General features: G+C 38.7%; 1 long non-coding RNA gene across 1 annotated transcript; it reads right to left on the bottom strand.

Annotated features, from left to right (window-relative positions):
- Positions 1 to 7,699: 7,699 nt before the first annotated feature.
- On the bottom strand, positions 7,700 to 15,267 carry LOC149839217 (uncharacterized). The gene is made up of 7 exons (XR_016431313.1): positions 15,181 to 15,267; positions 14,892 to 14,943; positions 13,891 to 13,953; positions 11,353 to 11,400; positions 9,734 to 9,790; positions 8,746 to 8,805; positions 7,700 to 7,916 (listed from the first exon to the last, which is right to left on the bottom strand). It is a non-coding gene; the product is annotated as an uncharacterized LOC149839217 (long non-coding RNA).
- Positions 15,268 to 15,552: the final 285 nt, after the last annotated feature.

Genomic DNA, 15,552 nt, shown 5'->3' with positions numbered 1-15,552 from the left:
GAAAGCATATGGAAGTGAGTGGAAAGGGTGAGAGAAAACACATAAAAAAAACATGAAAAGTAGAGAGAAAAAATATATTAGAAGAATAGATGAAGCATGTGGAAAGTAGAGAGAAAAAATATATTAGAAGAATAGATGAAGCATGTGGAAAGTAGAGAGAAAAGTAGAGAAGCATGAGAGAATCGAGATTCCCATCAAGTTTTGGAGGCGAGAACTATCACACTTTCGCTGCGAGTTTTTGAAAAGTGAGCTTCTCACCTATTTGAGAAGCTTCCAGTAATTCTGCCCTAAACCTTGCTAATATGCAGTTGACAATGCATTATAAGCAGCTCTATTATCATGAGCCTAATCCAAACAGTCCAAGGATGTCATGGATGCTCCAGGTTGCATCTTCCTTTACACACTTATAGAGCCACTAGAATGTGTTAACTGAAAGTATGTGAACTAGAGTATGAATAGAGGTTTTCATGAGATTGTTTTTCTTTCTGAATTTTACCATATGGATGTGATCTGCATGTTTGGTTTTACAAGGACTGGCTATTGGATTGTCCAATTATGGCACATAAGCAGAAGAATCCTCTGAAGCTGAAAATCAAAGGCTCAAAATTTTTGTAAATATTCATGCATTATAAAATCATATTTTTTTTCAAGAAAAATACACGCCCAATCAGTCGGTTCTTAGCAAATGGACCATGCCTAAGACATCTAAATGGTTAGATTTAAAAAAAAACTAGTTTAGAAAAAGCAAGGTCATGAAACTCTACTACTATGAAATGATGGATTTTTTTTTAGAATTTGTTCATTATATAGGCCACAATTTATGCTTGTGGATCATGCTCCAAGATAAGGTTTGATGGTCGTTCGAAAGATGCTATTTTGAATATTGATGTGGTAACTCATGTGTTTAAACCATAGGGCAGTAATGTATCCATCATTGCCTTGATCCAGCTTGTCATCCAAATCTTTTCCCATCATATTGACGTCACATGACATCATACCATATTATTAAACCTTTAAAATGTTAATAAACAAACGGTTACTCATGTGCATCGTGGTAGCTTCCATTGTAGGCTATTTTTTTTTTTTTTTGTACAACCCTCACCCACTGATTGATGGGCCCGCCCCCCTGCGAGGTAAACCCCGGGTGGGGTCATAGACACTCAAGCCCTTACGGCGCCCACCGGTTAAGGGCACCCTCGTGCACACCCTGTGGGAGGAACCTGGGATGAAAGGGTCAGCACCTTCACCTCATACCGGCTGCCACTAGGGTGACTCGGGTGGGTGTAGCTTCCAGTGTAGGCTGTTGCACCAAGAATTTAAAAAGAAAAAAAAAAGAACATGATTTTGAAAGTGACATGGTCTCATGATTCATTTAGAGCAAGCCCAGTTTGGTGGGCTCAACCAACGCCTAGGAGCAAGGTTAGCTTATAATGGTCTCAATGTGTATGTTTCACGAGTAAGTTCCTTACCTCTGCCAATGTTCCCAAAGTTTGAATGTTTTTAAAGTATACAGCTTGGCCCATGTGCAATGTCTATGCATTATACGTTACTCTTTTGTCAGAGAGAGAGAGAGAGAGATCACAATCATTTTACATGTCAATTTGGGATCATTTTACATGTCAATTTGGGACCCATTGAAAATTGATATTGGTTAACTTTGTAAAGAGAGAGAGAGCCAACCACTTATTTTTTTCTTTTTTTAGGTTAAGGAAAAAAAAAAAAAACTCCCAATGGGGGCTCTGCTTGTATGATAGGAGCAGCTAATGCACGTCACCTTGTGTTGGGACGCTGCAGGTTCAAAACCCAATGGTATAGTTGTATAACTGGTAGGGGTCTGCCTAATCCCAGCTGGCCTTTAAAAAAAAAACCTTAAACCCTTACAGCCCTTCTGCCCTCAGAGGAATACACCCAACTTCAACCTTACAGCGAGGGACATCACATGTGGGTTTCAAACTGTGGTCATCCCTTCTTAGATGACAAACCACATGCCCCTAATTAGGAAGACGGACAGCGCTTGACGGCACCAAACCACATTTATTGGTTCTTTTTATGACAAAGAATTAACACAAAAAAAAATGGCTGTGAAATTTTTTGCAGAGCTCACTAGTGATATTGAGAAAGAATACTGCTCTTAATAAACTTAGAAAGGTAGGAGTGGCCATTGGGTTGGGAGCTTAACGAGCTGTCAGGTAACCAACCCGTAGCTGGTTGGGCTCGGGCTGCAAAATGCAGCCCTGGGCAGAGCCTGAGTATAACTGAGTCGAGCTGGGCTTGGGCCAAGATGCGGGTCAGGCTTGTCAGAAGGCAATGAGGCAAGCAGGATGGCCACCTCTAGTTAAGGCCCCTTACAATTGTTATGGATGATTCGTGGCCACTTATTTAGAAAAGGTACTAACCCTTATACAGGGTTCTTACAACTGTTACAGGGTTAAGCAGACTCCTACCGGTTATGCAACTATACCATTGAGTTTTGAACCTGCAATGTTTCAACACAAGGTGACGTGTACTAGCTACTCCAACCGGACAAGCGGAGCCTCCCTGTTGGTAGATAAGTTCATTTGTGATGGATAAAAAAATCCTTGGCATTGGTAAAAGTGAGCAAAGCGGTTTCCTTTTTTACAGTGATTGTTTTCCCCATCCCTGAAAGATGCTTTTAAAGCGCGTTCAGAAGTGAGAAAAAAATGTAATAGGAAAAACAAATTTGCCTCCTTCCATTGGACCAGAAAAAACTGTCTCCATGCATTCCCAAGTTGTTCCTAGAATGTGAAAAGTGTGTTGCACCTTGTGAAAAACTTGTCATGACTTGTCTTCTCAAGTTTTATTTTAGTACATAACATTATTGGGCAAGGCAAATATTAATGACACAAATGAACTAGGACTTACCAAGATGCTGTACAAGGCATGGCCATGTGCCTCATGTGTGGCTGAAGATAGGATCCACTTAAGTGAGCCTCCAAAGTAGTACAAATTCTATGACTTTAGGGATGGCAGTGGACCCGGGGAAAATCCCCCCCCCCTTCATTGCCCGGTTTGGACTGAAGATGGAGGGCGTGAATCGAGGATGGAGGCGAGGATAAAGTTAAAATCAAACCCTGCGCAGGGATGAACTTATGCTTTATCCTGCCCGGCCCCCCATCCCCATTAGTAAAATAACTAAAATACCTTTAGGGATGATAGTGGATTGGGGAGAAACAGGGCCTCGCCCTATCACGCCCGGTTTGAAACGCGGATGGTGAACATGAAATGGAGATGGAGGTTAAAATCAAAACCCGTGCAGGGATGGAGGGCAGAATTTTGAGACAAGGTGGGGGTGGAGATGTTGTCTATTGTTAAAAGAAGTACTAGCTTGATTTAAAAAAAAAAACTCTTAATAACTTTAATAATTTATTGTCATATTTCACCTTTTTTTGTTTTCTTCCCTTTTTCCTAGCAAACACAATTGATTAAAACCAAATCCCAACCTTAAGTCTTAACCAAGGTCACAAGTATCATGATATTTTAAAAATGGGTTAATATTTGGTGCTATTGAAGGCACGGAACTATTGAGCTTAAAATCGTAGGTTCAAGCTTTATCACTCAATCTGACCACATATATGTGTTAAACATAGTTTTTTTGCCAAGGATCAAGCCTTGCATTATGCTATTTGAATAAAAAAAATATGATTTTTTGAGTCATCAAATTTTATCACATTGTGGGGCCATTGATTTTTGAAACTCTTAAAAAAACAGCTTATATTTCCCAATCGCATGATTCAAAACTCATTTTCTACTAAACAAACCTTGTAAATCATATCTATAAGGTCTGAACTAAAAAAATATAAAAAAAAGGTGATTTGTACTAAATAGTTTTGTGTCTTCAATAGCACCAAAATCCAAATATTAACCCTTTAAAAATAGTGAGATTTATTGTCATAATTAAATTTTATCCTTTTTTCTTGTAACTTTCGTGTATCTTAAAATTTGATATATGTGATCTTGAGATTTTCTTCAAAAACAAATTTTAAAATTTATCACAAGATTTTACCCTAATGAGAAAAATGCGACATTGGCAGTGTTTGCGATGTTGCTCTTACCCATCAAACTATCTCACTCAACTAATGTACACTTGTTTAACAAACGGGTGCTTCGCTTGTCTAGCAGAAGCAATTAGCGAACATCACCTTGTGTTGGGATGTTGCAAGTTCGAATCCCAATGGCATGGTTGTATAACTGGTAGGGGTCTGACTAACCCCCCTAACCCCAGCTCTGCCTAACCCCAGCTTTCTCTGTCAAAGAAAACAGAAAAAAGAAAAAAAAAATCTTGTAACATATTAAGCAGGTGCTTAGGATTCTCATATTTGCATTTTTACAAAATGAGTGTGAGACGTTCTATTTATAGCCTAAAAGTAATTTTTGGATAGCCATTCACATCAAAAGTTGGTTTCTTATTGCAATTGAGAACTTCGACATTTAAGCAAATGGGAAAATTAAATAAATGCTTTTAAACAACTTAATTGCTAAAATGGATGTGGTTTTGTCCATGTGTTATTGTAAATCAAAGCTCATCATGTATTCCACAAGGGTCAGACTTGTGTCAAGTACGGCCACTACCAAACCCTAGACCTAAATCATTGGGGATAGGTGCTACCATACCTGGATCCAATCAGCTATTTGCCGTTACTTGATGCAGTTTCGTGCAGTAGTCGGATTTGGATAAAATTCACAAACCCAGATCCAACACTTCTCTGACCTCTCTGACTTCATTGGCATAAAACCCAATGTTTCCATTCCCCACCAAAGAGTAAACCCAACTTCAGACTTTTAGCAGCTGCTAAAGGTCTGGGACTTTTAGTAGCTGCTAAAGGTCTGGGACCTTTAGCAACGACTTTTGTGGCTGCTAAAGCTTTTGTTGGGCGGAAACAAGTGTGGAGCGTCCATCACGCGCGTGATGGACGTGATGAGCACTCTGCACGACTTCGTTTGGGTCAAGTTCAAAAGTGATCATGCACCTACATGTTAATATATATATACATAGAGAGAGAGAGGGATATGTACTTGCAAAATGAAATGTGTTAAATCAGTTTTTCAGTTTTTTTTTCCTTTTGTTTTTAAATTTTGACAGTACAGATGCGATAGATGTGATCTATGTACTTTGATTTTGTAGGGCTCAACTCTTAAAATGTTCTATTCCTATACTTGGGTGAGTTTTTAACATTCAAAAAATCAACGGTCTAAAATCTTTGTAAATCATTGAGGCTCCATATATCAAAATTGTCATCTAAAACACATGAACATGATGTGGATTCCTCATAAATCAACCATTCCCAATACATTTACAGGGTTGAAACTACGAAAAAAACACCACCCATTTAGCATCTCTCTCTCTCTCTCTCTCTCTCTCTCTCTCTCTCTATATATATATATATATATATATATATATATATATGTGTAGCTCTAAAATCGATGGCTCATAATCTTAATAAATATTCAAGCATTCAAAAATTACATTTTTTCACCGAAAATACATGATCCAATGAATGATTCTTAGCACATCCACAAGGTTGGATTTGCCAAAAAAGTGTTGGAAATGTCCATATTTCTAGTTCTCATATTCTAGTTCCTATATTTCAGTTTTCATATTCAACTCATATATATGTATATATATAGAGAGAGAGTTGGGTTGGTGCTTAATAAAAATATGCTTAATGATGCATGCTTAATGGTTTTTCTGCTCTTTCAGTATTTTTTTTGCACTTTAGACCAAATAAATGTGTTGGGCATGGTCGATTTAGGAAGAATCCACACCTGGATCATGTGTTTTTAATGAAAAATGATATCTTAAGCCTCGAAACTTTACAAAGATTTTGGACCGTTGATTTTTTAACATTATAAAAATGCACCCATGTATTGGAATTGAACACTTCAAGATCTGATCCCTATAAAATCAAGTTCATAAATCACATCTGTACGGTTGGATTTTAAAAATAAACCAAAAAACCATGAAAAAACTATCATTAAGCACCTCTCTCTCTCTCTCTCTCTCTCTCTCTCTCTCTCTCTATATATATATATATATATATATATATATATATATATATATAAAGGGAGTAGCTGCATACTGCCTTAGGTACCTATGGCAGGCTACTCGCCAGGGCCATCCATCATCAATGATGGATGGCCCAGAATGCGCTTAAAAATGGCTTTTAGTGGAGGTCACGACCTCCGCGTGTTGGCCCGCGTAGGTAGGAGAGAACATAGGCTGCTAGGCCCTCTCTCTCTCTCTCTCTCTATATATATATATATATATATATATATATATATTCATTGACCTCCTTATCCACAAATGGAACCTAGTTGAGCACAAGGTGCTTCAAATCTAAACAAAGTTGGCCTCTAATCCTGAATTAGTCTAACATTTGGAGGCAATATAACCTCAACTACATAATGAGGTTTACACAAGAAAACTTCTTCAAGCCAACAGGACAAGATTCACCAGTGCAGATAACGTGTCCATACATCTCAAGTTGAAGGGATCATTACAGATTACATAAGACATGACTTCACTGCTAAAATACAAGTGGTTGATTTCCTGCTTAAGTCACCAATTTGACATTAGTTTTCTATAGAAGTTGGTCATTGTTGGCCAAGGAATGATCTCATAGAAAAAATTTGGCGAAATGCAAGAAAACTTGTTATATTGTCATGTCAGGTTGTAGATATCAAGTCCAACTTTAAAATCTCCATCAATGAACTGAATGCACATTGTAGGAAAGTCACTAGCTCTTCCCTCCAACAAGTGCACCAATCCCATCATATGACATATGATGGAATTCGTCCTATATTGATCCTAGCTGTCCAACCAACAGCTATGATTAATCCACATTCTTACTCAGTTCATGACTAATACTAGCCGTCCGGATGCATCAATTCGATGGATAGGACCGACTTAGGATCTGTTAACATCATATGTCGTAGGATAGAATCCTTTTCCCACTAGTCTTTTTCACATGGCACTCCCAAGGCTATGTGGCATCATACCTTGAAGTAAATTAGCATGCCAACAATGATCCAAAATTTTCATGGTTTCAAATTTCCAAGTAGGAATCTTGAAATCCAGGTATTTCTGCTTTCTTTGTCGCATGGAATCACAACCTTGATGCCATTGAAATTTTTTAAAAAATCCAAGATCTTGCATGCATTTTTTTGTTTTTTTGGAACAGAACTTTCCTACCTACGTGGGTCACTTAATGGGCCAACCTAGGAGTGTCAACGGGTCGTATTTGGTTCAGACCCAGGTGGAACCAGGCCTGGCCCAGATTTTCGGGTATGGTATCGGGTCCAAACTGGGGTCTAATTGGACCCACCGTAAGAGAAATCATACCCAGACCCGATAAGAACTACATAAACCTGACCCGGGTCATACCCTGTAAAATAATATCATTTTTACATTGAAAAGTTGCGGGTCTCAATCAAAACACAGGTCGGGCCCGGGTCTGGTATAAAATTTCACAAACTATACCCAGCTACATGTATTAATTGGACCTTTTCGGGTCTGGACTGGGGTCTTAATCGAGTCTTCGGAGCCTATAGGGTTTGGTACGGTTCGGGTCTGGATAAACCCAACCCGTTCATACCCCTAAGCCTACCTCATAAAGCAAATCCAGTGATGGGGAGATTTTTCTCTTGAATTATCCACAAAAAGAAAAAAACTAATCTAATAGTTATATATAAGCTAGTTTTCTTTTATTTGTTTCTTTCTCATCCTTTTTTTTTTCTGTATTCTTATGTTTATTGTACATGGAGAGATAACAGTTCTGACAAAAGGAAAAAGGCAACAATGGATGCTTTGCAGAAAACAGGGCATACACTTTCAATGACAACTATAATATTCTTGAGCTCCCTTTCTGCTGAATCTATAAGCAGTAAGTCTACTCGCTCTGTCAATTCAAAACAGAAAATATGTCAGTATGATATATTATGTACAGCTTTTCAAAAGGAATTTTTTTCCAAATTCTCTTCAAGCACTGTGCTATGTACAAAATGTCAGTCACTTGAATCAAATATGATCCCATGGATGTGTTCAGCAATCAGCAAGGTCAAAATAGTAGGAATTGACTTTTTCTTAGTATTTTTTACATAAAAATATAATTTTTTGAGAATTAAAAATTCATAATACTGTAGGTTGATAAAAAAATCCAACGTACATGTTAGAAAAACATGATCAAAGGGACTGGTTTCTACTAACTCAAGTCAATTGTTAAAAAAAAAAGTCTCTTAGAAGAGGGCTTGGAACTCATTAGGTAGCAAAACATTATATATATATATATATAATGCTATCGAAGGCACAGAACTATTGAACTGAAAATCATAGGTTCAGGCATTATCAACTCAATGTGACCATATAGATGTGTTCAACATGGATTGTTTGTTAAGAATCCTTGGATCATGTTATCTCTATCTAAAAATATGATATTTTGAGTTGTGAACTTTTAGTGCATTGTAGGGTTGATTTTTGAAGCCCTTAGAAAACATGCTTACACGTCTCAAAACTCATTTTCTACTAAACAAACTTTATAGATCACATTCATAAGGTTGGATGATATGAAAAATTGTATTATATTCAGTAGTTCTGTACCTTAAATAGCACCAAAAAAAAAATATATATATATATATATATATATATATATATATATATATATATATATATATATATATATATATATATATTGTGTGTGTGTGTGTGTGAGAGAGAGAGAGAGAACTAACCGAAGTGTTGCCCGAGGTACAAGTTGGTCTGCGAGGAGGAAGCTGTTGGTGCGGCGTTCTCTGTAAAAAGGCAAAGTTTGTCAAATTCTGTTGAATAATGAAAACTGTAATAGTCCAAGTCGTCGGTTAGCAAAATGAAATACATCCCTATAGTTATTCAAAATAACCAACCTAATTATTAGGAGTACTTGAGTGAAATATCTTTGCTTTCGGATAACCAGATATCATAAAACCACCTCACTTACCCGCAAGTTCATCTGTGTAAAAAAACCCTAGGGAAGTCTCCCTTGCCCAACTAAGGAGGACACCTCCCAACAAGGGATGCACACCCATGGATTTCAAACTCGTGATATTCCTTTAGCTCGAAGGCTTTCACAAGTCACCCCTACCAGCTGACCTGAGCCATGATGGGCAAGAGTGGAAACTGTAAGAACTGCCGAAGCAAGGCGATTCCCAGGGGGAGAGAGGGTGCACCCATGGAGTTTTACGCTACCGGGACAGTGATCATAGCTAAGTCCAGAGCGACTACGTCTCCGTCCCAGAGGCAGTTTGTTGGTGTCATTGAAAAAAAAAACACAAATTTTCAAAGGCGTCCAAGGCTTAGTTGGCCCAGTCAAATTCAACTCAGATTAGATGAGAAAATGACTCTGGTTAGGCCAACCTCCACGTCAATCTAAATCAAGATTTGGAACTCTTGGTTGACTTTAATCATGTTTTAGGTAAAAAAAAAAAACAACCAATTCAACCAACCATTTGAAAGAGTAGAAAATATGGCCCTGGCCAAGCAGGCTCTAGTGAGTCAATCAAGCCATTTGAAAGAGTAGAAAATCAGGATTGACCAAGTCAGAGCGTTGAGCTCAGACTGAGTCGTTGATAGGGGCCCACAGACTGTTCTAAGAAATCCAAGATGGAGGTAGGAATAAAGAAAACACACCAATATGGGTTGTCTTTTATTTTTTAAATTTATTTTCTTTTTTTCACACCATACCTGCAATTTTGGTCGCAAGGACTCTACAGCACTTTTTGATTTCTGCGATGCTCCTTGCTTTTTTGCATGAACATTGGATAAACAAGGGAAAGAAAAAAAAAATTAGATGGCGGAAAGAATTAAAAAAAAACAGGTGCTGAATAAGAGTTATGGATAAACAACACCTCAACTAAAAATGCAATTATCGGTTTGGAAACTAGTAGCTGGGATGGGAAGTGGCATTTGAGGTAGTAGAGGTGGTATCTGTCAATTCCATGCTTTACTGTAAATACAATGCCACTTTCCATTCCCTACTAGGGATGGCAGTGAACCTGGGGAAATCGAGGCCTCTCCCCGCCTCGCCCTTTTTGGACCAAAGATGGAGGACATGAAACGGGGATGAAGGTTAAAATCAAAACCCTTGTGAGGATGGAGCGGGGATCGACTTACACTTTCCCCCACCTTGCCCTGCTCCCGATCCCCGTTAGTAAATCTTTCTCTCCTTCTTTAGGGATGGCAGTGGACCAAGGGAAAATGGGGTCCCACCCCGCCTCGCTCTCTTTGAACCAAGGATGGAGGACATGAAACGGGGATGGAGGTTAAAATCAAAACCCATGCGGGGATGAAGAGCAGAATTTTGAGACGGAACGGGAGTGAAAATCGTGTCCCCCGCCCGCCCCGGTCCACTGCCATCCTTACATCCCAGATGCAGGAACTCCCATCCCAGCTACAAGTCTTCAAACAGACATCAGGTGGTAGTTTGACCAACTTTTTGCCAAATGCATGAACTCCTATCCCAGTTCCTAGATTCCAAATAGGAACTTGAATTCCTTGGTAATGTCACGGGATATGTAATATTTATTTAAGGCCTGTTTGGAATCTTGGCACTGGGATGGACTTTTATGCATTTGGTGTTCCCCAAGCAAAATCTTGGTCAAACGCCCATGATGGTTCCGTTTGGAATCTCGGCGCAAGGATGAGCGTTTATGCATTTGGGATGGAAAGTGAAGCTGATTTAGCAGCTACCACCTCCTAGAGATTTTTCTTTTTTTTTTGAAAGGCAAGCTGGGTTAGGCAGACCCCTACCAAATATCTCTTAAGCCCCCATGTGGCAGAGGGATTCAAGCCTGGGCCTCCTAGAGGTGGTAGCTGGCAAAGCAACTGCCACTTTCTCAAATGCATAAACTTCATAAACGCCCATCCCAGCTACCGATCCCAAACAGAGCCTTATTTAAGGGTGATATTTGGTTAGATGGATCGAGAATCCTATCTAGTAAAAACCATATTTTTTGAATTTTTTTATGGTTAAAATGCTGCAAGCCTGCAAGTATGATCTATGTTTATTTAGTAAATGTAATTTTGACATGTAAGCAGGTTTTCCAAGAATTTAAAAAATTAACAGCCTATAAGGTACCAAAATTTTCTTTGTTCAAAAAATCATAAATTCACATCAAAACAACACAATCCCAAGTGTTATTCTATCAAACAAAACCATGCTGCACACATTTGGGATCAAATGAAAATAAAATTTGCACCCTTGATTTCCAGCTAGAGAGGGTAGTTAGATTGACCTAGCTTATTTATTTATTTATTTAGCTCTTGTTGGCCATTTTCTCTAAGGATTGCGTAAGAGATCAAACCTTGCCCAAAGCCCAATCTGCGGAGTCGAAAAAAGCCCTTCCATGATCCTGTCAAATCCAAATTTTCAATGAGATCTTAGCAAGACATGTCAAAATCTTGGACACATTTCACCTGTTTTCCACGTCAAAGAAATAATACAAATTATCCAGCCCTTCTTGTTAAGCTTGGGGTCTGATACCTCATCGCCCTAAGCTTCTCTTTTGTTTTTATGTTTTATTAATAAAATTAAGTTTTCTTCTTATAAAAAAGAAAGAAATAATACAAAGACGTTATTTTGGAAACTGCCCCATGCCATGTTTTTCACCCCCATATCTTGTTTAATGGGGTCTGGCCGATTTGGAAACCAAATGATTGTATCTTGTTGAATCTTTAAAACAACTTGGGTGTCAAGATCATTTGGGTCTCACCTAATGAGGTTAGGTGGATTTGAAAACGAGAACTTGATTGCTGAAACCGTTTGGATCTCGTCAAGTGAGGTCAGGACAGTTTGAAAATGAAAATTGGGTTGCCGAGACCGTTTGAATGTCGCCAATAAAATCGAATTGCCGAAACGGTTTGGATCTCGTCAAGTGAGGTCAGGACAGTTTCAAAATGAAAATTGGGTTGCCGAGACCGTTTGAATGTCGCAAATAAAATCGAATTGCCGAAACCGTTTGGATCTCGTCAAGTGAGGTCAGGACAGTTTCAAAATGAAAATTGGGTTGCCGAGACCGTTTGAATGTCGCCAATAAAATCGAATTGCCGAAACCGTTTGGATCTCATCGAACAAGGATCCAGTTTATTCGAGTAAAGCCTCAGCCCCCCCTTGCCATCAAGGAGTACACCCAGCTATGCTCTTGTGAGAAAGGACATGCAACTGCAGGTTTGAACTTGTGACGTCATAGACTGTGGTCTAGCTAGGTTCAAATCCTCACTCCCTTGCACAAGCTGACGCCCAGCATAGACCCTGGGAACAAGGGTCACAGCCTCGGAGTTTTACCTTGCGAGACAAGGAAGCAGATCAGGTCATGCTGAACATTAGCGTTTTTTCTCATGCCGACATCGTGGCCGTCTGTTTGCATTTTGGATGAATGACACGTGGTTTTGTTGACTTTTGAGCTTTTTAAAATGCAAATCGGATGGCCAGGATGTCGGCATGACCAAAAAGGCTCATGTTCAGCATGACCTGATCTGCTTCCGTGAGACAATGGTCGTAGGTGTGTCAGGCTGAACCAGCGTAACCAGGTCAGCATAAGGCCGGTTAAGTTCTTCAATCCCAAACACAGTTTCTCCCAGTAATAGAAAAAAAAACATCAGTAAATCTTTTTTTCTTGTCATTATTCTTCCCATGATAAGAATAGTACCAACAAATCAGACAAGGACCCGGTTAATGTATCCAAGAAGCTTATCGGGTTGCTTTGGTTAAAATCCAAGTATCCATAGATGGGGTCCACCGCCATACACTTTTGAACCAAGTTCCAGATGCTAATAGAATATCAGATCTATTTTAAATGTATATTTTGAGTAATGATAAGGTATGCATAAGTTATATCTTCTCAATCAGACTTCATAGATGCATTCAACATAATTTTTTATACACAAAAATAATGTTTTTCAGGTCTTGAAATGTTGGTATATTGTGAGTCGTTGATTTTTAAAGATCTTAAAAAACCTACATATAGGTCACATTCATATGATTCAAAACTTGTTTTCTACTAAAAAAAGGCATGTAGATTATATATATATATATACCATCTGATCAATCAATAGGCAGAAGTATATCATTACTTTATATATATATATACGAAAAAGGGTCCGTGCTAAACCATTTTGGTGCTAAACCGCATGCTAAATGGGTTTTTCGGCCCCATAAATGTGTTGGGCATGGTCTATTTACTAAGAATTCACACCCGGATCATGTGTTTTAGATGAAAAAAATGATGTTTGGAGCTTCCAAATTTACATAAATTTTGGACTGTTGATTTTTTGAACTTTATAAAAACCTACCCATGTGTTGGAATCTCAAGTAGCTGATCCCTATAAAATCAAGTATATAGATCACACCTCAGAATTTAAAAATAAAATGAAAAAAGCCCAAAAAACTTATTTAGCATGTGGTTTAGCACCAAATTGGTTTAACACCCACACATTACTCTCTCTCTCTCTCTCTCTCTCTCTCTCTCTCTCTCTATATATATATATATATATATATATATATATATATATATATATATATATATATATATATATATATATATATATATTGTTTATTTATTTATTTAAAAGGCTAAACTTTATATCAATCTGATAAAAAATAGGGATAGCGTCCACTCCATCGGATAGCGGTAAAAACGTTGGCAAATTGAGTACTCGAATCACCAAACCCATCATGGTCAACGTATCGTGGTCCGGTGGATCGTTGCATGTTAGGAGTAGGACCCACCTCATAAGATATGGTTCCCTGCTTGGCACCGTCGATCTCCCAGATCAACGGTGGTAAAGCTCGATTTCCATAAAAGATTAGAAACTACAAAATTTTCATCGAGTTGAAGAATCACCTTTGAGATGAGGGGCTTCTTCTTCGGAACGATTGCTCCATATTTATTTGCTAACGTGGTTCCCTGTGTGCCCACATGAATAGAGATAAAATTAGTGACCAGTTTTAAGGGATTTTGGAACCTTGACCCGAATCCGAATATGGTTTTGGAAGCTCTGACCTGGATCCACCCATAATAATCTCCAGACCAGACCCGATGACATCTTAGGTTGTATTTGGATATGGGTCAGCGTCGGCAGAAGTATGTTGGAATTCCAATACCAACTGTGCCGCAGAGTTGAATGCCGGGAATCATAGTTTTGCCAAAGTCATGGAAAACGCTTCCACATCCAAACACCTTTTCCCAAGAGAAAGAAAAAGTACTTGGCAGGTTCATATGTAGGGCCAGGAGAAAACATGTAGTTGGACCCGACCCGCTTTCAATACCCAAACGGTTTGAATGTCTATTTGATGTGGGCTCAGATCCGAGTTCGGTTTTGGTGGGTCCATGGTAGGCTTAGGTAAACAAATTTGGGTTAATTGAATAGGGAACTTAGACCGACATCCATATCCATATAGACGAAGAGTTCTATATTCCATATTTCGGTTGAATCCCCAAACAGTGAAAAACGGATCGTGGGAATCCATTTCCCGGCCATTCCACGGGTTCCCAGACAGAGCCCAAGTTACTGGTATCTGGAAAAGGGCATTGGTGGTCATTTTCAACTAAGAGAATCCCTAGTGAGTTTAAGCCTCAAGGCCTAAGATGGACGGTTGCGGTTGAAATGACGAGTACATCCGTGACAGTTGGCTCCCGCGAAAAAAAAAAGGAACAGAAAAGACAAAGAAAATGAAAGCTTGATTAATTACTCAATGTAATCCAACGGCTCCCATGATGTTTTAGGAAAAATCCGACTGTGCTTAGACTCCGAAAATGGTATAAATGTAAATTCGACAGAATTATGAGGGTGGTTTGGAGAAGAAAAAGAAGAATGATGGTGTTTGGGGAAGGAATATACTCACCTCTTCCTCTGAAGAAATTTTGTCGAAGCTCGCCATCACCGCTCCCTTTTCCCTTCATCAGAAACAAACAGAAAAAAGAAAAGAAAAACACGGAAAATTAACAACCAAACTCTTAACACATCAAGCGGGAGAAAGTAATTTCAGGCTTCTCCTCAAAAACCCTGAAAAACGGTATCAGAATTCAATCTTTCAAATGAAAAAGCAGGAAAAAATTAACGGTGATATTTGTTCTAAGATTACAAATCTAATTGTATCAAGAAAAACCTACAAAAGGAAGAGAAGAACTCACCAAATGAGAGAGAGAGAGAGAGAGAGCAATGGAGGAAAACGAGAAGAGTTTGAGAAGAAGAAAGGGGGCAAAAGCCAAAGAGGAGGGGGAGCCTGGGGAGGTTGAGTGGTGGGAGATAACAAGAATAAGGGCCGCGAAACTACTAAAATACCCTTTTATTGCATGAATTTGGTTTTTTTCCAAATCTCCACTCTAAAACAAATGCACTTGTACGAGAAGATGACTAAAATACCCTTTTTCTCTTCAGAGACCAACTTAGGGATGTCAACGGGCCCATAAGCAATGCAAAGACAATATTTCGGTTGGTCACCTTTTACAGCAGGGGTGTCAACGGGTGGAGTTTGGTTCAGACCCAGGTAAAACCAAACTTGG

This window comes from Nuphar pumila, chromosome 4 (assembly GCF_984573655.1).
Source record: "Nuphar pumila chromosome 4, dmNupPumi1.hap1.1, whole genome shotgun sequence".
Taxonomy (NCBI): Eukaryota; Viridiplantae; Streptophyta; class Magnoliopsida; order Nymphaeales; family Nymphaeaceae; genus Nuphar; species Nuphar pumila.
The sequence above is the reverse complement of the archived record's forward strand: the minus strand, read 5'-3'. Positions and strand labels throughout refer to the sequence as shown.